This window comes from Amphiprion ocellaris, chromosome 3, assembly GCF_022539595.1.
Source record: "Amphiprion ocellaris isolate individual 3 ecotype Okinawa chromosome 3, ASM2253959v1, whole genome shotgun sequence".
Taxonomy (NCBI): domain Eukaryota; kingdom Metazoa; phylum Chordata; class Actinopteri; family Pomacentridae; genus Amphiprion; species Amphiprion ocellaris.
The window spans coordinates 4,111,942-4,137,070 of NC_072768.1; the positions used below are offsets into that span (position 1 = coordinate 4,111,942).

A 25,129-nucleotide genomic window follows, 5' to 3' on the forward strand; every position below is an offset into this window, starting at 1 on the left:
GGCGATAATCATTAAAATGTGTTGAATAAATTAATTTTACCCTACATTTGTTTAATCCAACATACTCTACTAATGTTTTGGATTGAACACAATTGAATGTCAAAAGAACTGTTAAATATGAAAGTAAATGAGCACCATTATTGGTTCATTTGTCTAATGTGTGTGTTTACGACAGAAATCTAGCCAATAGCTCCACAACATGGACAAACACAAGTATGACATGAAATTTGTTTGCTCTTCTGCTTTTGTTGGATTTTCTGCTGAAAGCAAAATTACAAAATCTTTGAATTGGCAGCTTACACTTAAAAAGCAGAATTCTTGTTTAACAAATTCACCTTTGCTGCTCAATTCAATAAAGTCAGAGGCTTTGCTGCCACAACTACAGCCCCATGACTTTGCATGACCTTTAGTTTCCAGTGACTAATGTTAATTTAACACAGTGTTCCTTGGTGAGAAGACTTTGTAATGTTATATGATTTCATTTGAAACTGATTTGTCAGCAGTGCCCCAATTAGGTACAGTGTCTCACACAAATCACTGTTAACATTTTCAGCAAGAATTTCATATTTATTTCACTAGTCTCATTACAAAAGTAGAGCAGAAATTAAATGGTTCCACAGTAGGGGATTGTAATTGTTTCTTGCTTAACTTCCCACATTATATTTATCAGGTTGCCTAATAAAGATGACTTCAGTCCAACTGTCAACAGGGAATCAGTGTGTATAATCCTGTAATTAACATTAGTGGTACAATAGTTGCACAATAGAGGCATAGAAAATAGACTCAGCTTATGTTTCTTAACAAGGTAACATTTCTGAGGAAGCCTTTTGAAGAGAAAATGGTCAACATTTTACTCAAGATTACTGAAGTGGAGAGGGACTGGTTGGAATGGTATATTATACTATTGCATTGCTAATTATCCAGACAGTATTTATGTCTATGAAAACACCTGAAACACTTGCATTAGGCCCCATGAAGCAATATAATTTTATATGTGGATTTGTTTCTCATTTTTGAATTTCTTACACAGCGGCAGCCTAAATCACTGATTTCAAATCATTTCAAAGTGTCTTTTTTTTGTTTCTTTCTTTCTTTTGAAACAGTTTTTGATCCCATTTGGACCTTTACATCAACTCAAACTTTTCAAACCCTTTGCCTTTTTCTGACATGTTTTACCTCTTTATGCTGCTTAAACATAACCTAATCTTAAAATAGCCTGTTTATGCTTTTTTTGGTGTGTTCTTACAGTCCTTACTTAATTTTTTGCTACAAATACTTGCTAAATGCTTATGTAAATAATAATAAACCCATGTGTTTCAATCACCACTCGGTGCTCAGACCCTAATGATGTACTGTCAGGGTCTCTGTAGTTATTTTTTCTTCTATACTAGATCTCTGGGGGTTATTAGGGTCCGAGCACCGAATGGTGCGAAGACCCTATTGAAACCCTAGGGTTTATTAGGGTCTGAGCACCGAATGGTGCGAAGACCCTATTGAAACCCTAGGAATTATTAGGGTCCGAGCACTAACGGTGCGAAGACCCTATTGGAATGCAAGGAATTATTTATTATTAGGGTCCGAGCACCAACGGTGCGAAGACCCTATTGGAATGCAAGGAATTATTTATTATTAGGGTCCGAGCACCGAATGGTGCGAAGACCCTATTGGAATGCAAGGAATTATTAGGGTCCGAGCACCACGAAGTGGTGCGAGGAACCTATTGAAACCCTAGGAATTATTATTATTATTATTAGGGTCCGAGCACCACGAAGTGGTGCGAGGAACCTATTGAAACCCTAGGAATTATTATTAGGGTCCGAGCACCACGAAGTGGTGCGAGGAACCTATTGAAACCCTAGGAATTATTATTATTAGGGTCCGAGCACCACGAAGTGGTGCGAGGAACCTATTGAAACCCTAGGAATTATTATTATTATTATTATTCTTCGTCCGCCGGGAAATCGGCCTTTTTGACGCCCTAAACATACACGAAAACGCATGAAAATCGCCACATACATCAGGACCGGCGAAAAATTTGATATTTTAGGCGAATGGCACGCATGCGTGCCAAAATGGCTCTATAGCGCCCCCTAGAAAATTAACAAAATTCAGCCCCCGGACAGCGTTCGACCTAGACTTCTGAAAATCGGCACACATATGTAACTCATCAAGACGCACAAAAAAGCCTCTTGCATCATTACCCATAATGCAACAGGAAGTCGGCCATTTTGAATTATGAGTCATGTTTTGGACAATTTTGTGTCATTTTTGGACATTTTTTAAAATCTATAAACTCAAACAGCGTAACTCCAAGAGAGCTGAAATTTGGCCAGGATGTACTCCAATCACGGGTGATCAAAAGTTATCAAAACGCTCTGCAAAAGTCTGAAGGCGTGGAAATGGCGAGCCACGGAATGCGGCCATTTTGAAATATGATTCATATTTTGGACATTTTGTCATTTTTGGACATTTTAAAAAGCTATTAACTCAAACACCGTAACCACGAGAGAGCTCAAATTTGGTCAGGATGGACACCAGTCATGGTTGATCAAAGGTTATCAAAATACTCTGCAACAGTCTGACGGTGTGGCCATGGTGACCAGCAGAATGCGGCCATTTTGGATGTCTCGCCATGAAACAGGAAGTGCTGTCTAACTAGCCTGGACATGCATCAATCTGCCTCAAACTTTACATGTGTGATCAGAGTCCAGCCCTAATCACATCCATAGGTCGATATAGACTCACTGTCATAGCACCACCTGGCGGCCATTTTGAATTTCTCGCCATGAAACAGGAAGTCATGTCTAACTAGCCTGTACATGCTCCAATTTGTCTGAAATTTTACATGTATGATCAGAGTCCGGCCCTAATCACATCTTTGTGGCACTTGGTGGCCATTTTGGATTCCTCGCCATTAAACAGGAAGTGCTGTCTTACTAGCCTGTACATGCTCCAATTTGTCTGAAATTTTACATGTATGATCAGAGTCCAGCCCTAATCACATCTTTGTGCCACTTGGCGGCCATTTTGGATTTCTCGCCATGAAACAGGAAGTGCTGTGTAACCAGCCTGTACATGCTCCAATCTGCCTGAAACTTTACTCTCTCAGTTGCAGCGCCTCCTGGTGGATATGCGTGGGCCAGTCGGGCCGCTCGGATGCGAGGACCCGTCCAACGCTGCTTGCAGCTTTTATTGGTTTAGTGGTTGGAAGTCAATAAAACATTAGCGTCAGTCAAATTGAATGCGTCAGTGGATGGAAGTGGTGGTTGCCTTGTGCTGCTCTTCACTTCACTGCAGCTCCATGGCTCCATCTGCTGGACGGACAGAAGTGCAGCAGCTGATGGCAGCTTCTTTGACCTCACGCTGCTGTCAGACCCCAGATTAGGGTTTATTTCAGATATATATAATAGAAAATAGTAATTAAAAAATAAGCTGATGTTGTATTTTTGCAGCAGTGAGTTTTACAGGGTTAAGAGCAACCAGTCAAAGGTTATTACTGAGGATTTTAAACAAAAACATTCAGGCAAACAGTTAACACCATAGGGTGCCTGACATGTTTGTTTTTTTTCCGGGTCGATACAGATTTTTTTTGTAATCAAGGAGATCAATAACCAAGATTTGGAATCACTACACATTTGCAGAAAAAATAAAGTTTTTGAACAGCACATAAAGTTAAGTTAAAATTAAAATAATCACGAGTTGCAGCCTTTGCTTATTTATGTTTTACATGCTGAAGTTGTCCTTCAGTGTTTCACTGATCAGATTGTGCTGTGGGCAGGAACAAGATCAGAGGGAGGCAGCTGCAGCAGACCCAAAGTAGTTTCACATTCATTTATCTGATCAGATTTCAGGGGGCTTTTTTTTTTTTTTTTTTTTTTTTTTTTAAGAAATGGGACCAATAATTGAAAACATGCTAAATATCAGATGGGATCATTGGTGTCACAGGACATCTGCAGACACAGGTCAAAGATTACAAGGAGTTTATTTAACGAATGAAACTAAAACCAACACAGAAAGGATAACTAAACCAAGGTGAAAACAAAAAGGGGAAACCAGACTAATTGTAGGAGAAAGGTTCTGGTTTCAAAGTCTCTGGTCTGGCAGAGAGCGGAAGAATGAAGAACCGGGCCTTCGTGGATTAAGGTGATTGAGAACAGGTGAATCAACCCCCACACCTGTGAGAGAGATGGATGGATGGATGGATGGATGGATGGATGGATAGATAGGTAGGGAGGTAGATGGACCATAGATAGATGGATGGATAGGTAGATTCTGCAGTGGGGAAATTTTCAGTGTGGCAGTAGCAGATAGGAAAAAAAGTAAAAAGAAAAGCAGCACTCAGTGCACAGATATAAATAGATGCTTTCTCCTTAGAGAAGAAATAGAAATGCTTGTAAAAAAAAAAAACCTTGTGAAATTGCACATATTGACTTATTTACATTTTATTGCAGTTACTTCATGGGTGATCTGAACTACTGGGAGCAGGCTTGATTGAACACAGTCTGACTGCTGCAGGAAGGAAGGACCTCCTTCAAACATCGTGGGTGAAGCAGTCTGTCCCTGAAGGAGCTGCCGGTGATGGTCCTGTTTCCTGCAGGGGGTGGGAGATGTCCTCCATGATAGACAACAGCTTTGTCATCATCCTCCTGTCTACCACCAGCCCAGGACAGAGCTTGCTTTCTTAACCAGTTTCTTTAGTCTCTTCCTGTCTGCAGCCGTGATGCTGCTGCTCCAGCAGACCACTCCATACAGGATGGCTGATACCACCACACAACCATAAAAGGTCCTCAGAATTGCTCCCTGCACCCCGAAGGACCTCAGTTTCCTGAGCAGGTGAAGTCTGTTCTGACCTTTCTTACACCGTGCGTTGGTGTTCTATCTCTAGACATGTTTGAATGTCTTTATCAATAAATGGTCAAACACATGTTGAGTGTCAGCTCAGCTCTTTGTTCCACACATGTATATGTTCCTATGTGATTGGTGTCTTGCAGTCAGAGTGTAAAGAATTGAAGGTGTCAGAGGCTTTCTGTGGTGAAGAGGCTGCAGGACATCAGCTGCTCCAACAGGTGACGCCTTTGTTCTTTGGCTCCAACCAGAACCAGCAATAAATCAGCATGAGCTGCAGCTTATCCACCTCATAGAGTGTATAATAAAGAAACCAAGAGGTTTTAGTTGATAGCTGTCTCTAGTGAATGACCAGCAGTGTCTTGTTCAGGTTGTGAGGAGAAGTAAAAACCTTACAGCACCTGGTATTCCCAGGTAGTTTCCCATCCAAATACTAACCAGGCCCAACCCTGCTTAGCTTTGCAGATCAGACGAGATTGGGTGTATTCAGTCTCAGAAACAGACCTACAATGTAAGTTCTGTACCTCACATGATTCAAATCTCCACTCACACTTTTTATTTGTCCTTTGATTGCTCCAGTACTGATTGATGCCATCATTTAAGCCAATTTACAACAACACCTTGTAGAAAATGTGGTGCAGAGGTAAGTTCTGTGCCTCACATGTTGAAGGTCCATGGTTCAAATCCCCACTCACACTTTTTATGTGTCCTTTGGATGCTCCAGTACTAATTGCTAGCATCATTTAAGCAAAGTTAGAGCAGCATCTTGTAGGACAGGTGGTGTAGAGGTAAGTTTTTTGCCTGGCATGTTGAAGGTCCCCGGTTGAAATCCACCTTAGTACCTTTATTATCTTCACCTCCTTAATAGTTTTGTGTACCATCATTTACGAAAACTAACAGTTACACCCAGTAGGAAGGATAGCGCAGTGGTAAGTTATCTGCCTCTCATCCAGGAGGTTTTTGGTTCGAATCCAGCCCAGGGCTCTTTTGACACTTTTTAAGATAAGATAAAGATAAGATAAAGTTCTTTATTTCTCCCCACTCCAGGGGAAATTTACATTGTTACAGCAGCTTTATTTACAATATATACATACTTTGGCTGTATGACAACCTCTGTCAACCATCATTACAACAAAGTCCATGAAGGACCTTGTGTGAAAGATAGCTCACACATAGGTTGTGTGTCTGTCATGTGGAGGGTCACGGTTCGAATCCCCACTGGGAACCTTGCGGAGGATGATAGCGGAGTGGAAAGGTTGTGGTCTGGGGTGTGGAGTGTCAGTGGATTGGAGTTGAAGGGTGGTTCCTGCAAAACCAGGAAGTTGCTGGAAGAGCGCAAAGAGCGCAAAGAGCGCAAAGAGCGCAAAGGTTCTTAACTGTCTTTCAAGAAGATTTTTGGTGAATTTTGCCCAAATGTGAAAAAAAAAGCTTGAGCAGGGTGGGGGATTGAACCTGCACTCTCCAGGTTCCAAACCACCATCACTACCTCTGGACTACCAGTCCTACATACCCAAATACAGGCTTTTCTTCTATTCGTCAAGGCGGTGACATCAACACTGAAAGAAAAAAAAAACAATCCACAAAATCAAAAAAAGAACATAATCTACCTACAACTTTTAAAGAACACGCTAAAAAACACAATACTAAAAAGTCACATTTACATTTTAACACAATTTCAAAGCCACACAAATCACATTCTTCATGTCAAATCACTTCTCTTGACTACAAATGGGAGAGAACAGCAAACAAATAAAATACAACTTATGGCTTAAATATCTTCAAAATCTCTTTGCTATTCCTCTACATTCAAATTCCTCAACACCACTCAACAATCACCTGCAGGATCTCTTACTTCTTTCTTAGCTCTGACAAAACATCTTCAAGACTCTGAGAAGACAACTCATTTTCAACACATTTGCTGCTTCGTCTAAGTGTCCACACACATCTCCAGTCATCCACAGGCCTCACCACTGATCAGCTGCACAAACTTACATGTTAAACTTCTCCAAAGATAAAATACAGGCCCTTCTGTCTGATCACAACTTTTACTGGTGGCTCATATTTCAAGTTCATTTCCTTGCAAAGTCTTTATTTTGGATTAAAGTGGGATCTGTGACCAGGCAGATCACTTGTTTATTCTTAGCATTTGGATTTCACTGACATTCCTGTCATGTAGAAAAATAGAAATATCTTTGCATTGATTCAGCTAAACTAACTGCAGACACTGAGAGGCGTAAAGTTCAACAAATGCTGTTTTTATTTACTTCACTGGTGACATCAGTAGATGCTTGCAGTGAAACCACCACTGCAAATATTTATGCATTAAAGTATCACAACTGAAAACTCCCTATAAACGTCCACTTCTAACACCACAAACATTGTCCAGAGGAAATGATATTAGCTGAACATAAAAACATGTAAAACAGCTCTGATGCTTTCATCCTGAGCTCCACTCAAACATTTCACTGTGCAGCAGCTCAGCAGTTTGTTTAAGAAAAGCATTTAGGTTCAATCTGTGAAGCCCAAAACCCACCAGCTTTGAAAAATGACACCATTTACCAGAGTCACAAACTGTAAAAACAGAAGGAATTGTTGGATTTTCTATGTGAATGTGTCGCCTCTCTAGTTTATTATTATTCTTTGGCGAACTTTTGAATTGCATTTTTGGCGGCCTTATCATACCCCAAAACACGTGAGACTTGGCATGCACATTAGGACCGGCGAAAAATTTGATTTTTTGTGGGAGTTGCACATGTGTCTGGCAAAATCGCTCCATAGCGCCCCCTACAAAGTTGCAAAAAGTTGTCATTAGGCCAACTGGCAGCGTGTTTCATCCACAGCTACAAAAATGTGTATGCATATGCAGCACATCAGGACCCACGAAAAAGTCAATCATGACCACGCCCTAAACCCAACAGAAAGTCGGCCATCTTGAATTAGCTGTGAAGTGTGATGAGATTAATAACTCAGCGGGGGTAAGTCCGAGAGACGTCAAATTGGGCCAGCATATGCAAGACTGCCTCCTGATGAAAAGTTATCAAAATGCTCTGCAAAAGTCAAAGGGCGTGGCCATGGCGACCCCCAGAAATATTGATCCTTCGCCATGAAACAGGAAGTGGTGTCTAACTCAGCTGTACATGCTCCAATCTGCCTGAAATTTTACATGTGTGATCAGGGTCCAGCCCTGACGACATCCATGTGGTCATGTACATTGACAGTCATAGCGCCACCTTGTGGTAGCAGGAAATTGACATTTTTTACACTTTGATGTACGTTGATCAGATTCACCTCAAATGTGGTGACATATGCCAGAACACATTGATGATGATTCCCAGAGAAAATGGTGACTCGTCGTCAAGGGGCGTGTCTGTGGCGGCGCGGCGAAATTCGATTTCTCGCCATGAAAATTGAATTATTAATATCTCAGCTGGAAATGATGCAATCCGGACCAAACTTGATGTGATGGACACCAGTCCGGTTCTGAACACATCCACATTCATAAATTTAGAAATACTCATAGCGCCACCTATTGGCAACAGGAAGAATTTGTCATTACATTTGCACCTACCATTGCCTGAAACTTTGTCAAATCATCTTGAAAATTGGTCAGCTCAGTGGTCACGCATAGACGATGCCACAGTGTGAAGATTTTGACAATTCATAAAATTCTGTTGCCGTGGCAACGCATCGTTGCCGTAATAAACAAAATACTTTTTGACAGGTTAGGAACGCTCATATGCTCACCAAAATTGCCACACACAGCAGGACTGCTGAAATATTTGATATTTTATACAAATTGTCCATGACTGTTGCAAAATGGCTCGATAGCGCCACCTGGAAAATTTCAAACATTTACTACGGGCTGTGTGTCTGACATACAGTTCTGAAATTTGGTAGGCATATGTAACTTGTCAAGACGCACAAAAATGTAATTGACACCCATGGCCAAAACCCAACAGGAAGTTGGCCATTTGTAATTAATTGTCATACGTTTTGACGATTTTGGGTCATTTTTGTACATTTTCAAAAGCTATAAACTCAGACAGGGTAACACCGAGAGAGCGGAAATTCGGCCAGGATGTACAGCAGGCATGGGTGATCAAAAGTTATCAAAACGCTCACCTTAAGTCTGAGGGCGTGGCCATGGCGGCCTCCCGAATTTTGATACTTCGCCATGAAACATTAACTGCTGTGTAACTGCCCTAAACATGCTCCAATCTGCCTCAAACTTTACACGTGTGATCAGAGTCCAGTCTTGATCACATCCATAGGCCGACATAAACTCTCCGGTCGCAGCGCCACCTGGTGGATGGAAGGAAATGCTCTATAACTAGCCTGGACATGGTCCGATCTGCCTGAAATTTTACATGTGTGATCAGAGTCCGGCCCTTGTCGCATCCATAGGCCGACATGCACTCTCGGTCGTAGCGCCGCCTGGTGGACGTGCGTGGATTCGCCGACCAGCAAGGATGCGATGACCCGTCCAACGCTGCTTGCAACTTGAATTTTTAACTTGAGTTTGGACTCGACAGTTTTTGTCAGGAGGTTGGACTTTAGGCTTTGTGCTGGAGGGTTGAACCCTGATTTCCAAGATTTTCAAAGTGTACAGACCTCTTGAGTCCTGAGGAGATGAGCTTTCACACAGTGTGAGGGCTGAAATTTTCGAAGTTTCACAGTAGTTGCCTGTAAACTAGAACCTTCAGATAGTCCAAGGACTCGTGTGTTCTATGTCCATGTGTAGTTGTCTGTTAGTTTGAAATGTCAGATAGTCTGAGGACTGAAATGTGCAAAGTGTCTTAGTACTTCTCTGTTAGTTAGAAATTTCTGTTTAATCGAAGCCTTAAAAGTTGTGAACATGAGTCTTGATTTCACATTTAGAGTATCCATTTGAGTTTTGGTGAGACGTTCACCTGTGTGCTATTTAGAAATGGTCCAGAAACTTTGATTGTATTCAATGAAAAGTATAGTTAGTGGTGATCAGAAGGTAACATTAGTTTGATCAGTGATTTCAACTATTAGTAGACTTTATGAGGGAAGCAGTTTTGAGAAAAGAGTTATTAGTAAATCAATTCATAGTGCAACCCAGAACATTGAAAGAGGAAGTGTTTGAAGAAACAACCAGATGTTTTTGTTTCAGAATAGAAAACGTTTTAAGATATGTAAATTTATGTGTTTTTTTGGATTTTGTTATTGTGTCTTCTGTGTAATTAGATATTCAAAAGTGTCACTGGTGTTTTTCAAATTTTTTGTCTGTATTTAGATTCATCTTAAAAGTTTAGTCTTGTTCTTTTGTCATTCTTTATGATTTTATAATATTAGATTAGATGTCCAAATGTTTTGTCTTTTTAATGTGTAATTGTTGAGTGAAAAGTATTATTGGATGTGATGAGTTAAAATATTATTTTCAGTATTAAATGTTTAAACTCTTGTAGTTTGTAATGTTAAGAACTTGTAGTAGATTTTAATGTGTAATTGTATATTTAAAGTTTTCATAGGAAATTGTGTTTAATTCCTAGTGAAAGTGTAATTGTCTTTAAGATGTTATTTTGTAAATAAACATTGAACTATTTAAATAAGTGTAGTAGTCTCTTTCACTTTTTGTTTGTATAGGCGTAGTGAGAGACAGCCAGACAACGGGGTTAGAAATAAGAGGTAGGCCAGCTCATACAGCATGGGGTGTACAAGCGGGAGTCGAACCCGGGCCTCAACGGTGGGGACCTAGTACATACGTCAGAGGCGTAACACATAGAGCTACATGAACACACATGTGCTGTGCTGGAAAACGTGTATAAATCGAATAGAAAGTCTAGGGGTAGGGTTAGGGTTACAGAGTAAGGTCCTTACAGTTGTAATGCAAAAAATAGGGTAATTTAATATTACACAAAAATATTTTTAATTTTAATACTAAGCAACCAAATATTCTGAGAAATTAATTCGCGGTTTTTCCTTCAGCATCGTGGTTGAAAAGTAGCTATATCGACGATGCTGAAGGAAAAACCCTAATTTTATTCTAGAAATTTTTTGGGTAGAGTGGCTTATTATTAAATTATGAAAAAATGTAAAATTTAATATCCATTTTTTGTTCATTACTACTGTCAGGACCTTCCTCTCCAACCCTAACCCTACCCCCAGACTTTCTATTGGATTGATACACCTTTGCTGACAAGAAACATGTGTGATCATATAGCACTGCGGGTTAAGCCTCTGACGCATGTAGTAGGTCCTCAACGCTGAGGCCCTGGTTCGATTCCCGCTTGTACACCCCATGCTGTATGAATTGTTCTCATTCTTATTTCTACCCCATTGTCTGGCTGTCTCTCACTGCGCCTATCCATCAATTAACTGCAAAAGACTACAACACTTATTTACAAATTTCCTGTTTATTTATTAAATACAATTCTTTAATTTCTTACATCTTTTTTCCCCACATACTTTATAAAAGTTTAATTGTCTTAACTTTTTCCTATTTATTTAATTGCTTCTTTTTTAATGTACTTTCTTTCTTTAATCTTCTTCTTCTTTCTAGAATTTCACAACAACCTTAAATTTTTGGTGCTTTTTACACATTTTGAAAAGCTATCAACTCAAACAGGGTAACACCGACAGATATGAAATTCAGCCAGGATGTACTACACACATGGTTGAACAAAAGTTATCAAAATGCTCCGCAAAAGTCTGAGGGCGTGGCCATGGCGGCCTCCTGAACTTTGATGCTTCGACATGACACATCAACTGCTGTGTAACTGCCCTAAACATGCTCCAATCTGCCTCAAACTTTACATGTATGATCAGAGTCCCGCCCTGATGACATTCACATGCTGAAATACAGCCACAGTCAGAGCGCCACCTGGTGGATGGAAGGAAAAGCTCTATAACTAGCCTGGACATGGTCCGATCTGCCTGAAATTTTATGAGTCATCAGAGTGCGGACGTGATCACATCCATAGGCCAATATACACTCTCGGTCACAGCGCCACCTGGTGGACGTGCGTGGATTCGACGACCAGCATGGATGCGAGGACCCGTCCAACGCTGCTTGCAGCTTTAATTATTTTTAGATTTTTCTCCCGTCTTTTGAATTGCCTTTTTGGCGGCCTTATCATACCCCAAAACGCGTGAAACTTGGCATGTTCATGAGGACTGGTGAAAAATTTGATATTTTATGGGAGTTGCGCATGTGTGTGGCAAAATGGCTCCATAGCGCCCCCTACAAAGTTGCAAAAAGTGGTCATTAGGCCAACTGGCAGAGTGTTTCATCTACAGCTACAGTATTTGTTGCGGATGTGCAGCACATCAGGACACACGAAAAAGTCAATTACGGCCATGCCCTAAACCCAACAGGAAGTCGGCCATCTTGAATTGGCTGTAAATTTTTTAAGATTAATAACTCATCGGGAATAAGTCCGGGAGACGTCAAATTTGGCCAGTATATGCAACACTGCGGCCAGATGAAAAGTTATCAAAATGCTGTGCAAAAGTCAAAGGGCGTGGCCATGGCGTCTCCCAAAAATGTTGATCCTTCGCCACAAAACAGGAAGTGGTGTCTAACTCTGCTGGACATGCTCCAATCTGCCTGAAATTTTACATGTGTGATCAGTGTCCAGCCCTGACGACATCCATGTGGTTATGTACATTGACAGTCATAGCGCCACCTTGTGGTAGCAGGAAATAGACTTTTTTTACACTTTGATGTACTATTCTTAGCAGATTGATCATATTTACCTCAAATGTGGTGACATAAGCCAGAACACATTGATGATGATTCCCAGAGAAAATGGTGACTCTTCGTCAAGGGGCGTGTCTGTGGCGGCGCGGCGAATTTCGATTTCTCACCATGAAAATTGAATTATTAATATCTCAGCTGGAAATGATGCAATCCGGACCAAACTTGATGTGATGGACACCAGTCTCGTCTGAACACATCCACATTCATAAATTTAGAAATACTCATAGCGCCACCTATTGGCAACAGGAAGAATTTGTCATTACATTTGCACCTACCATTGCCTGAAACTTTGTCAAATCATCTTGAAAATTGGTCAGCTCAGTGGTCACGCATAGACGATGCCACAGTGTGAAGATTTTGACAATTCATAAAACGCTGTTGCCGTGGCAACGCATCGTTGCCGTAATAAACAAAGTACTTTTTGACAGGTTAGGAACGCTCATATGCTCACCAAAATTGCCACACACATCAGGACTGCTGAACATATTTGATATTTTAGGACAAATTGTCCATGACTGTTGCAAAATGGCTCCATAGCGCCACCTGGAAAATTTCAAACAGTTACTACAGCCAGTACGTGTCACCTAGAATTATGAAATTTGATACACATATGTAACTCGTCAAGACACACAAAAATGTAATTGACACCCATGCCCAAAATCCAACAGGAAGTCAGCCATTTTGAATTATATGTCATAGGTTTTGACGATTTTGGGTCATTTTTAGACATTTTCAAAAGCTATAAACTCAAACAGGGTAACACCGAGAGAGATGAAATTCGGCCAGGATGTACTACACACATGGGTGATCAAAAGTTATCAAAATGCTCCGCAAAAGTCTGAGGGCGTGGCCATGGCGGCCTCCTGAACTTTGATGCTTTGCCATGAAACATCAACTGCTGTGTAACTACCCTAAACATGCTTCAATCTGCTTCAAACTTTACATGTATGATTAGAGTCTTGCCCTGATCACATCCATATGCTGACATACAGTCAGAGTTATAGCGCCACCTGGTGGATGGACAGGAAATGCTCTATAACTAGCCTGTACATGGTCCGATCTGCCTGAAATCTTATATGTGTGATCAGAGTCCGACCCTGATCATATCTACAGGCCAATATACACTCTCCGTCACATCGCCACCTCGTGGATGGACAGTAAAAGCTCTATAAGTAGCCTGAACATGCTCCAATCTGCCTGAAATTTTACGTGTGTGATAAGAGTCCAGCCCTCATCACATCCATAGGCCGACATGCACTCTCGGTCGTAGCGCCACCTGGCAGACGTGCGTGGATTCGCCGACCGGCACGGATGCGAGGACCCGTCCAACGCTGCTTGCAGCTTTAATCTGCATTTGTAATCTATGTAAATTTTATGTAGCAGGGTTTGGTTCGTATGTGTTTCATAATTTTGTATTTGTGTCTTAAGGTCTTCCTCAAAAATGAGATGCTGCATCTCAAGAGCTTATCCTTTCCATCGATTCTTGGTTTTATGAGTTTTAGAATGGTTTAAGTAACCAGAAGGAAGTAGACAGGTTTGCATATTAGGAGGCCTCTCTAAATTAACCTCAAAAGTTTTTCTTATCAGACAGGTTTGCAGCATTTGACTTAGATCGTTCAACATGTTGCAGGAGCTGTAATTTCTCTTCAGAGCTATGGCAGGAAAGGGGGCTATATGGGGCCAGCAAGGACTGTGTTTGGTCAGTTTGAGTTGATTCCATTAAGTTTTATGGCTGATTATGAAAACAACATTTAGTAAGTTCAAGCAGCACACAATAATTTTCTCACTCTCAACAATCAACTAACACCAAAGTAATTTTCACTGCAGACTTTCTGCTGCTGCAACTACTAGTTTAAAGTAAACTAAGATGAACTTCAGTTTGGCATAATATTCATCTTATTCTGAAAGACGAATGCACATGTCCCCTCTGACGCTTGTCTTCTAGTACGTCATATGTAATAGGTACTTGCAAAATAAACATCTGGTGACAAATACAGCCAGAAGCCACAATGACATGGAAAAAAGGTTATTATGACCGAAAGTTGGACTGCAAATAGATACTTTCAAGTCAAACTGTTCTCCAATGCATGTGTGATAGTTTCATCCCTTTGAAACTTTTTAAGTGGTTATTGAAAGATAGAAAGCCTTTTTTTTGCCTCAGAGGTGGGGTTTCTAAAAAACCAAGGCTGCTAACATATAAATGCAGCTGCACCAAAAGTTGTGCATTTAGGGATTATCCAGGTCAGACGGCTGTGAAACGATGGCACAGTCCTGGGGTGCCAGATCTTTAGTGGCATTAGCTCTGCTCTACTGCTTAGTTGGAACAGAGGTGGAGGCTCAAGACTCACAATGGCAGCAGCATGCAGCACCAATGGCGCAGGGTGGTACGCTTCCTCAGACACTGCAGGTTGGTCAACCTCCTCCACCACATCCTCCATACCCTCAAACGATACAGGTCCAGTATCCTGCACTGAAGGTTCCTCTATACTCTCTAACACCACAGGTTGAGCCTCCTCCACCACATCGTCCATGCCCTCATGTGCCACAGGTAATGCCTCCTCCACCACCTCTTCCATATCCTCAAACGATACAGGTCCAGCCTCTACCACTACGACTTCTGTACCCTGAAACACCACAGGTAAAGCCTCCTCCACCATCTCCTTCATATCCTCAAATGATACAGGTTCAGCCTCCTCCAGCACCTCCTCCAGATCCTCAAATGCCACAGGTCCAGCCTCCTGCACTGCAGACTGCTCTATATCCTCACATGCCACAGGTAAAACCTCCTCCACTACATCCTCCATTTTCCAAAACAATACAGATGCAGCCTTCTCCACCATCTCCTCTATTTTCTCAAACAATACAGGTTCAGTCTCTTTCATCACATCCTCCATACCCTCAAAGGGCACAAGTCAAGCCTCCTCCACCATATCCTCAAACGCCACAAGGTCCAGCCTCATCCACCATCTCCTCCATATCCTCAAACGCCACAAGTCAAGCCCCCCCCACCAAAGACTTCTCTGTACCCTGAAACGCTACAGGTCCAGCCTCCTCCACCACCTCCTCCATACCCTCAAACACCACAGGTCCAGCCTTCTCCACCAAAGACTCCTCTGCACCATCAAACACCACAGGTAAAGCCTCCTCTACTACGTCCTCCATTTCCCGAAACAATACAGATGCAGCCTTCTCCACCACCTCCTCTATTTTCTCAAACAATACAGGCTCAGTCTCTTTCATCACGTCCTGCATACCCTCAAACGGCACAAGTCAAGCCTCCTCCACCACGTCTTCCATATCCTCAAATGCCACAGGTCCAGCCTCCTCCACCATCTCCTCCACACGGTCAAACACCACAGGTTGAGCCTCCTCCACCAAAGACTCCTCTGTACCATCAAACACCACAGGTCAAGCCTGATCCACCACGTCCTCCATACCCTCAAACACCACAAGTCAAACCTGATCCACCACCTCCTCCATACCCTCAAACACCACAGGGCCAGCCTCCCCCACCAAAGACTCCTTTGTACCCTCAAACTCCACTGGTCCAGCCTCCTCCACCACGTCTTCCATATCCTCAAACGCCACAAGTCAAGCCTGATCCACCACGTCCTCCATACCCTCAAACACCACAAGTCAAACCTGATCCACCACCTCCTCCATACCCTCAAATGCCACAGGTCCAGCCTCCTCCACCATCTCCTCCACACGGTCAAACACCACAGGTCGAGCCTACTCCACCAAAGACTCCTCTGTACCATCAAAAGCCACAGGTCAAGCCTGATCCACCACGTCCTCCATACCCTCAAACACCACAAGTCAAACCTGATCCACCACCTCCTCCATACCCTCAAACACCACAGGGCCAGCCTCCCCCACCAAAGACTCCTTTGTACCCTCAAACTCCACTGGTCCAGCCTCCTCCACCACGTCTTCCATATCCTCAAACACCACAAGTCAAGCCTGATCCACCACGTCCTACATACCCTCAAACACCACAAGTCAAACCTGATCCACCACCTCCTCCATACCCTCAAACTTCACTGGTCCAGCCTCCTCCACCACGTCTTCCATATCCTCAAATGCCACAAGTCAAGCCTGATCCACCACCTCTTCCATACCCTCAAATGCCACAGGTCCAGCCTCCCCCACCAAAGACTCCTTTGTACCCTCAAACTCCACTGGTCCAGCCTCCTCCACCACGTCTTCCATATCCTCAAACACCACAAGTCAAGCCTGATCCACCACGTCCTACATACCCTCAAACACCACAAGTCAAACCTGATCCACCACCTCCTCCATACCCTCAAACTTCACTGGTCCAGCCTCCTCCACCACGTCTTCCATATCCTCAAATGCCACAAGTCAAGCCTGATCCACCACCTCTTCCATACCCTCAAATGCCACAGGTCCAGCCTCCCCCACCAAAGACTACTTCGTACCCTGAAATACCACAAGTGCAGCCGCTTCCACCAAAAATTCGCCCAGACCCTGAAATGGTACACATCCAGCCTCGTCCACCACGTCCTCTGTACCATCAAACGCCACAAGTCAAGCCTCCTCCACCACCTCCTCCATACCCTCAAACACCACAAGCCCAGCCTCCCCCACCAAAGACTACTTCGTACCCTGAAACACCACAGGTGCAGCCGCTTCCACCAAAAATTCGCCCAGATCCTGAAACAGTACATATCCAGCCTCGTCCACCACATCCTCCATACCCTCAAACAACACAGGTCCAGCCTCCCCCACCAAAGACTCCTTTGTACCCTCAAACTCCACTGGTCCAGCCTCCTCCACCACGTCCTCCATATCCTCAAATGCCACAAGTCAAACCTGATCCACCACGTCCTCCATACCCGCAAACTCCACTGGTCCAGCCTCCTCCACCACATCTTCCATATCCTCAAATGCCACAAGTCAAGCCTGATCCACCACCTCTTCCATACCCTCAAATGCCACAGGTCCAGCCTCCCTCACCAAAAACTCCTTCGTACCCTGAAACACCACAGGTGCAGCCGCTTCCACCAAAAATTCGCCCAGACCCTGAAACGGTACACATCCAGCCTCGTCCACCACGTCCTCTGTACCATCAAACACCACAGGTAAAGCCTCCTCCACCAAATCCTCCATATCCTCAAACACCACAAGCCCAGCCTCCCCCACCAAAGACTCCTTCGTACCCTGAAACACCACAGGTGCAGCCGCTTCCACCAAAAATTCGCCCAGATCCTGAAACAGTACATATCCAGCCTCGTCCACCACATCCTCCATACCCTCAAACAACACAGGTCCAGCCTCCCCGACCAAAGACTCCTTCGTACCCTCAAACTCCACTGGTCCAGCCTCCTCCACCACGTCCTCCATATCCTCAAATGCCAAAAGGCAAACCTGATCCACCACGTCCTCCATACCCTCAAACACCACAAGTCAAGCCTGATCCACCACCTCTTCCATACCCTCAAATGCCACAGGTCCAGCCTCCCCCACCAAAAACTCCTTCGTACCCTGAAACACCACAGGTGCAGCCGCTTCCACCAAAAATTCGCCCAGACCCTGAAATGGTACACATCCAGCCTCGTCCACCACATCCTCTGTACCATCAAACACCACAGGTAAAGCCTCCTCCACCAAATCCTCCATATCCTCAAACACCAGAGGTCCAGCCTTCTCCACCACATCCTCCATATCCTCAAACGCCACAAGTCAAGCCTGATCCACCACCTCCTCCATACCCTCAAACACCACAGATCCAGCCTCCCCCACCAAAGACTCCTACATACCCTCAAACGCCACAGGTCCAGCCTTCTCCACCACGTCCTCCATATCCTCAAACGCCACAAGTCAAGCCTGATCCACCACCTCCTCCATACCCTCAAACAACACAGGTCCAGCCTCCCCCACCAAAGACTCCTACATACCCTCAAATGCCACAGGTCCAGCCTCCCTCACCAAAGACTCCTTCATACCCTGAAATACCACAGGTGCAGCCACTTCCACCAAAAATTTACCCAGACCCTGAAACGGTACACATCCAGCCTCGTCCACCACGTCCTCTGTACCATCAAACACCACAGGTAAAGCCTCCCCCACCAAAGACTCCTCCATATCCTCAAACGCCACAAGTCAAGCCTGCTCCACCACCTCCTCCATACCCTCAAACACCACCGGTCCAGCTTCCCCCACCAAAGACTCCTCTGTACCCTCAAACGCCACAGGTCCAGCCTCTTCCACTAAAAATTCATCCCTACCCTGAAACACCACAGGTCCAGCCTCTTCCATCACATCCTTCGTATGCTCCAACACCACAGGTTCAGCCTCCACCACCAATAATTCGGCCATACCCTGGAACGCCACATGCCCAGCCTCCACCCCCAAAGCCACAGCTTCAAAATCCCAACTATCCAACATTTCCACAATATCCTCATGGGTCAGTGGTTACTAGATACCCTCAAACTTTACCTGCATTACAATCTTCCCAAAACCCACAAGCCCCACAACCACACCCCCAGAAACTACAGCAGACTACTTTCCAGAGTTGTGAGGTAGCACAGAGCCAGAGAATCCCATGTGGAGGTTCTGATATTTCTGCTGCTGCATGTGAATCCATTAGTTGTTGCTCTGATGGCCGACAGTGCTATTTTGGAAAAGCAGGTGAGTTTCAGTAACAATGTTGCTTTTGTAGTTGCTTTTATATTGCATAACAGATATCCTTTAACCAAGTCATAATCAACCTTTGCTGAACAAAATGTATCCATTATGGCAATAATTATTGAGTCACCACTTTAGTAAAGAGTGAAATATCTTGCAAAATATTGCACTGATTGCTTTTACGTTTGGCACAGGCACTGAGGATATCCTAATTACTAGTAATCCAATGAGTTAACATTTAGCAGAATCAACATGAAAATTGTATTTCGTTCAACTGGGGCTAATTATCAAATGGTTGTATTCTAACACCCTAAACTCAGAGTGATAAACCTTGAAATAATTTCTTGTGTGACTCTGGAGTTATTGTCATGTTCTTTGTTAATATCTTAAGTTTCGGCTCATCGCTGCCTGTTGTTGCTCCACCAGTAACTGTCCAGTGCACCAAGGATGCCAAATTCATTGTTGTAGTAGCCAAAGATGCCACTCTACCCAACATTGACCTCGAGGCAATTTCACTATTGGGAGGAGGTCAAGGCTGCACACATGTTGACTCCAATTCACAATTTGCTATCTACCAATTTCCTGTTACTGCCTGTGGCTCCCTCGTCAAGGTAAGATCATGATTTTCTCTGCTTTCCAACCAATAAGATATATTTTTAGAATTGCTGCCGCACTTGTCATTTTTTTTTTTACATTTTGTAGGAGGAGCCTGGTGTTATCATCTACGAGAACAAGATGACTTGTGCTTATGAAGTGGGAGTTGGGCCTCTTGGAGCCACAACCAGAGACAGACACTATGAGTAGGTGATCAGTTTTGAAGTGTTACAGTATTAAAATAAAGGTTCTGACCAAGCAACATAATGCCCGGTCTTTTTTCCAGAGTGCTCTTCCAGTGTAGGTACATCGGTACCTCTGTTGAAACTCTGGTTGTAGAAGTTCTACCATTGCAGAATCCTCCTCTACCAGTTGCTGGCCTGGGACCCATCAGTGTAAAGCTGAGACTGGCCAATGGGCAATGCTCCTCAAAGGGTTGTAATGAAGGTACGTGTGTCAGCCTGGCAGCGTTTGTAGATTCCTTCACAATAATGACTGGTATCTCTGCTCTCACAGTGGATGTGGCCTATAGCTCTTTCTATTCGGAGGCAGACTATCCTGTGAGAAAAGTACTGAGGGATCCTGTGTACGTGGACGTTCAGCTCCTTGGAAAGACAGATCCACTCCTTGTTCTGACTCTTGGTCGCTGCTGGGCAACCACGAGCCCCGAACCTCACAGCCTGCCCCAGTGGGACATTCTGATAGACGGGTAACTAAAAGACCAGTTTACATTGTCCTTTTTCTGGTGACATGTTGGGTCTTTGTGAACAATATCCATTACTGTCAGGTGTGGTCACTGGGAAAACTAATTATAATCTGGAGTCAGACTGATGCAACATTTTTGATGCTAATATTGAATCTGCATTTGATAGAACAGGTTAATGATATGTCAAACTAAAATACTGGTTTACACTGTTCTGTTTGTGATGACATTTTCAGTATTTGTCAGTAAACACATCTGTTACTGCCATTCAAAAGTTTGGGGTCACTTAGAAATGTCCTTACTTTTGAAAGAAAAGCACTTTTATCAATGAAGATAACATTGAATTTATCAGAAATGCAGTCTAGACATTATTAATGTGGTAAATGACTGTTCTAACTGGAAACGGCAGATTTTTAATGGACTATCTTCATAGGGGTACAGAGGAACATTTCCAGCAACCATCACTCCTGTGTTCTAATGCTACATTGTGTTAGCTAATGGTGTTGAAAGGCTAATTGATGATTAGAAAACCTTTGTGCAGTTATGTTAGCACATGGATAAAGTGTGAGTTTTCATGGAAAACATGGAATTGCCTGGGTGACCCCAAACTTTTGAACGGTAGTGTATCTGCTCACAGGAATAGTGAGCAGTGAAATTGGTGCTAGTACAGAGACAACCTAATTGTTTAATTTGAAAGATTAAACCATTTTATATCAAACAACTTAAACTTTCTCCATCCAGGTGTCCATACAGGGATGATCGCTACTTGTCCTCACTGGTTCCAGTGGATCACGCTTCTGGATTCCCAAGTCACCATAAACATTTCATTTTCAAAATGTTTACCTTCTTAGACCCCAGTTCTATGGCAACCCAGAGGGAAATGGTAAGAAATACATTTACATAAGTTGACATCGAACTGTTGCAATACAGTATTGGTATATTTCTCTTCCAACACTGTTTTCCTTGTTCAGGTGTACATTCACTGTAGTACAGCTGTATGCTATGCTGCTCCGGGCGCCAGATGTGAACCAGTGTGCTACAGGAGAAGTAAGAGATGAATTCATAATCTACAAAATTCAGAAGTAAATATGTCCTCAATCTGACTTATTGTTGTCTGTGTGCAGAGAGAGATGTCAAAGCTGTGAGCCAGGAGAAGAGTGAACAAAGGGTTGTGGTTTCTTCTGGACCGGTGGCCATGGTGTCCCCACAGCAGTAAACAGCATCAAGCTCAGTTTTAGAAAAACATTTGGAACACGGTTCAGTTATTATTGGAATGAATTGAAAATGACATAAACTGTTATGTATCACAAAAGAGCTTAAAGTGTAAGAAACAGAGTTGAGATCAGATAGGAAAACTTTTATGTCAGCAAGGTGCAGATTTAACCGGCTGTATTTAGTGCTGATATTGTATTGGCTTGTATTGTATTTAATGTGTTTCTCTTTTTAGTCCTAGTTTACATAAACAAGGCAAGCAGAATATTACAAATGCCTCACAGTATAATTTTAGCACATGAACAACTAGCTACAGCATCAAAACACACAATAACACAATATTTTCAGCAAGCAGCATCAAGCATAAACCAGCAAGATAATGTTTGTGGAAAAATCACAACATTTTGAAAGCTTAAGCTTCATCTTTTAAAGTGGAGGCTACTCTTTAATGTGCAGTATGTTAAAGTAATATAGCATTTCCACAAAGAAAAATTACAATTAAGTACAATTCTTGTATTTGATTTTCTCCTTTTACAAGTGAAGTCAAATCATTGCTATTTATTAAGCACATTTAAAGCAACAGATGATGAGCCAAAGTTCTTTTCAGTGCAGAAACAAAACAGACATTGCTAATTTGCCCAAAAAGTTCAAATAATAAAACTAAGACTCCCTAAATATTTCAGTTAAAACCCCACAATATTATATAAAATACAAATGTAAATGACAAATTTAAGCAAATGTAACGACAATGTAAATTTTTTAAAAACCCTTTCATTTATGGATTTTTTCTTTTTTTTATTTTACAGATGTTTTAAATATTTGTAAAATATCTGAAAATATCACACATTTTTGCAAAAATACATTTTGAATCCACATATTTGATTTAAAATCACATTTAAATCCTGCAGCTGTGGATTATATAGCTTATAATAGATTTGTTTGTTAAACAAGAGACTTTGTATAATTAAAGAGTACATGTAAATATTCTTCATTAAACATTAAAAAGTTCCTCAAAATACACACAATCTTATATAAAACTAAGGCCAGAAAATGTATTTTAATTTTGGAAAATTACTATATTTTGATGAGTTGGTTATTTTCTGTTGTTTTCCATTCCTTTTTTGGCGCTGCACCTACCAGAATATTATTGTTATGTTGCTTTTTTTTCTATTAACTGCATTATAAGTGGGGTCAGATGACTGCTGGGTTTAGGAACACAGGACACACCTCCAGGAAGCAGGAAGCAGTTACAGGTGTACTAATCAGACACCAGATACAGGTGTATTTTTAACTCTGTGTCCTGTTTTATTCACTGTTAACCTTTCAGTTGAACTAGTTCTCGTTGTTTGAAATGTGTTGAGTGAGCAGATTAGTTAATTTATTTTAAAACTCAAGTCAACTTTTAAGTTTAATATTATTATTACTATTACTATTGAATATTGAATATAATTATGTTTTTAAAGTGATGATGTACTGCTGGAAATCAGTACAATAAACATTCACTAGACATGTGCATTAAACGCACAGGGGTTAGAGAAACACTATTACTGTAGCTGGCAATAACAGAAAGAATGAAGCATTTTGGGAAAAGGTCAGATTATTTTAAAAAGAATTTCATTAGACTCTAAATTATTTCCTACTTATTCTATATCTAGAAGAACACAAATATAACAAAAATGAACAAATATTAGTGAATATGGGTTTTCTATATGCTGAAAAGTTAGCATAGATAGATTTGTTATTAAAAAAAAGATAGACCAACTATTACACACCAGATAAGACAAATGATGTCAAATCTTCCACTAAAAAGGATACCTTATGCATATATGGGAAGATTAAAAAAAACAAAAAACAAACGAAGAAGTTTGGAGACACTTTATGAACTACTATACGCTTATGAACTACTACTGCTTTTTACTCTATATGTAAAAGATCTGGATTTAACAAATTCACACTGAATCACATCTTTTTTTTTCTTTTTATAAAAATATATAATAATTGACAAAAGACCAAAAATATAAATGCTGGTTAAATGACTGTTTAAAAATACATAATATATAATAATAATATAAGATAATAATAATATATAAGATATTTTATTGATGTACCAGTTAATTGGATTGAGTTGTACAATAATTTCCAAATTTAATAATTTTATATGACTATTTTTTCTGACTGAAAAAAGCAAATACATGCTGTCAAATACAACATACTGATTGCTTCACCTTTTAATGTTCATGTCACTTAAGGCCTTGTGGACATTAATACAGATATTCTGCAAAAGAAACATTTTAATCAATATTTTGGCATCTCATTCACACACAACATTTTAGGTCCCTCAAACTGATGTTTTTCAAATGATTTCTAAATGTTTCTGTTTACTAAATATTTCAGTTGATGTGCATCCACATAAATTATGTGGATATGTAAAACAAAGAGTTTGGAAACAAGCAATGTAAAGAAACTGGTGGTATATATATATATATATATATATATATATATATATATATATATATATATATATATATATATATATATATATATATATATATATATATATATATATATACCACCAGTTTCTTTACATTTGGTTAGCACCACCAATTATGGTTTATTAAGGGTTTATTATTATTAAGTATTGTTTCGTCCACACTGTTTCAGTTTTTAATCAGCCAAAATGTTGCTTAGAGGGACCTTTTAGATGGGGGTTGAATCAATATTGATTCAATGTGGCTGAAAATATGACGTTATTTCAACATCAGTCATGAGGAGTTCTTTCGAATTAGTTTCAGGGTCATGGCATCAAAATGATAGAAGAGTTTTTCCAGATGACATTTCAATATTGATTTTGTCAGATTTGCTGTTTGGAGCACCACTTTACTGTGTCTGCTGGAAGTCTTCTCTGGTATTCATTGAAATAACTGAGTGCTTTAAGTTTTATTTTATTGAATATTTTTACAGTGTACGGGGGTAACTGTCAAGAGTGGGGTCAGGTGACTGCTAATTAGTTTCAGTGTCAAGCATTAAAAATGGTAGAAGGGTTTTTCCAGATGACATTTCAATATTGATTTAGTCAGATTTTGCTATTTGGAGCACCACTTGAGTGACACGCAAAAGCCCCTGTGTCTGTTGTGTCTGGTATTACTTGGTCGACAACATGTGCAGTCAAAAGTGATTTGATTGGTGATTAACCCAGGGTTTCTGAATCTAGTTCTGACGGCGTTCATATGTAAGAGGCAATGTTATCAACAAATGACCAATAACAGATATGAAAATGTTCTCAGCTGAATATTTGTCACAAGTATAATAAAGCTATAAAACAAGTTTCAAAATATAATACAGCAAAAAAGCAACACAGCTGTCCCAGAAAGTCAGGAAAGAAAGCTGCAATAAACTGC

General features: G+C 41.4%; 1 long non-coding RNA gene across 1 annotated transcript; it reads right to left on the reverse strand.

Annotated features, from left to right (window-relative positions):
- Window positions 1–3,963: 3,963 nt before the first annotated feature.
- Window positions 3,964–8,380, reverse strand: LOC129348566 (uncharacterized). The gene is made up of 2 exons (XR_008601159.1): window positions 6,356–8,380; window positions 3,964–6,170 (listed from the first exon to the last, which is right to left on the reverse strand). It is a non-coding gene; the product is annotated as an uncharacterized LOC129348566 (long non-coding RNA).
- Window positions 8,381–25,129: the final 16,749 nt, after the last annotated feature.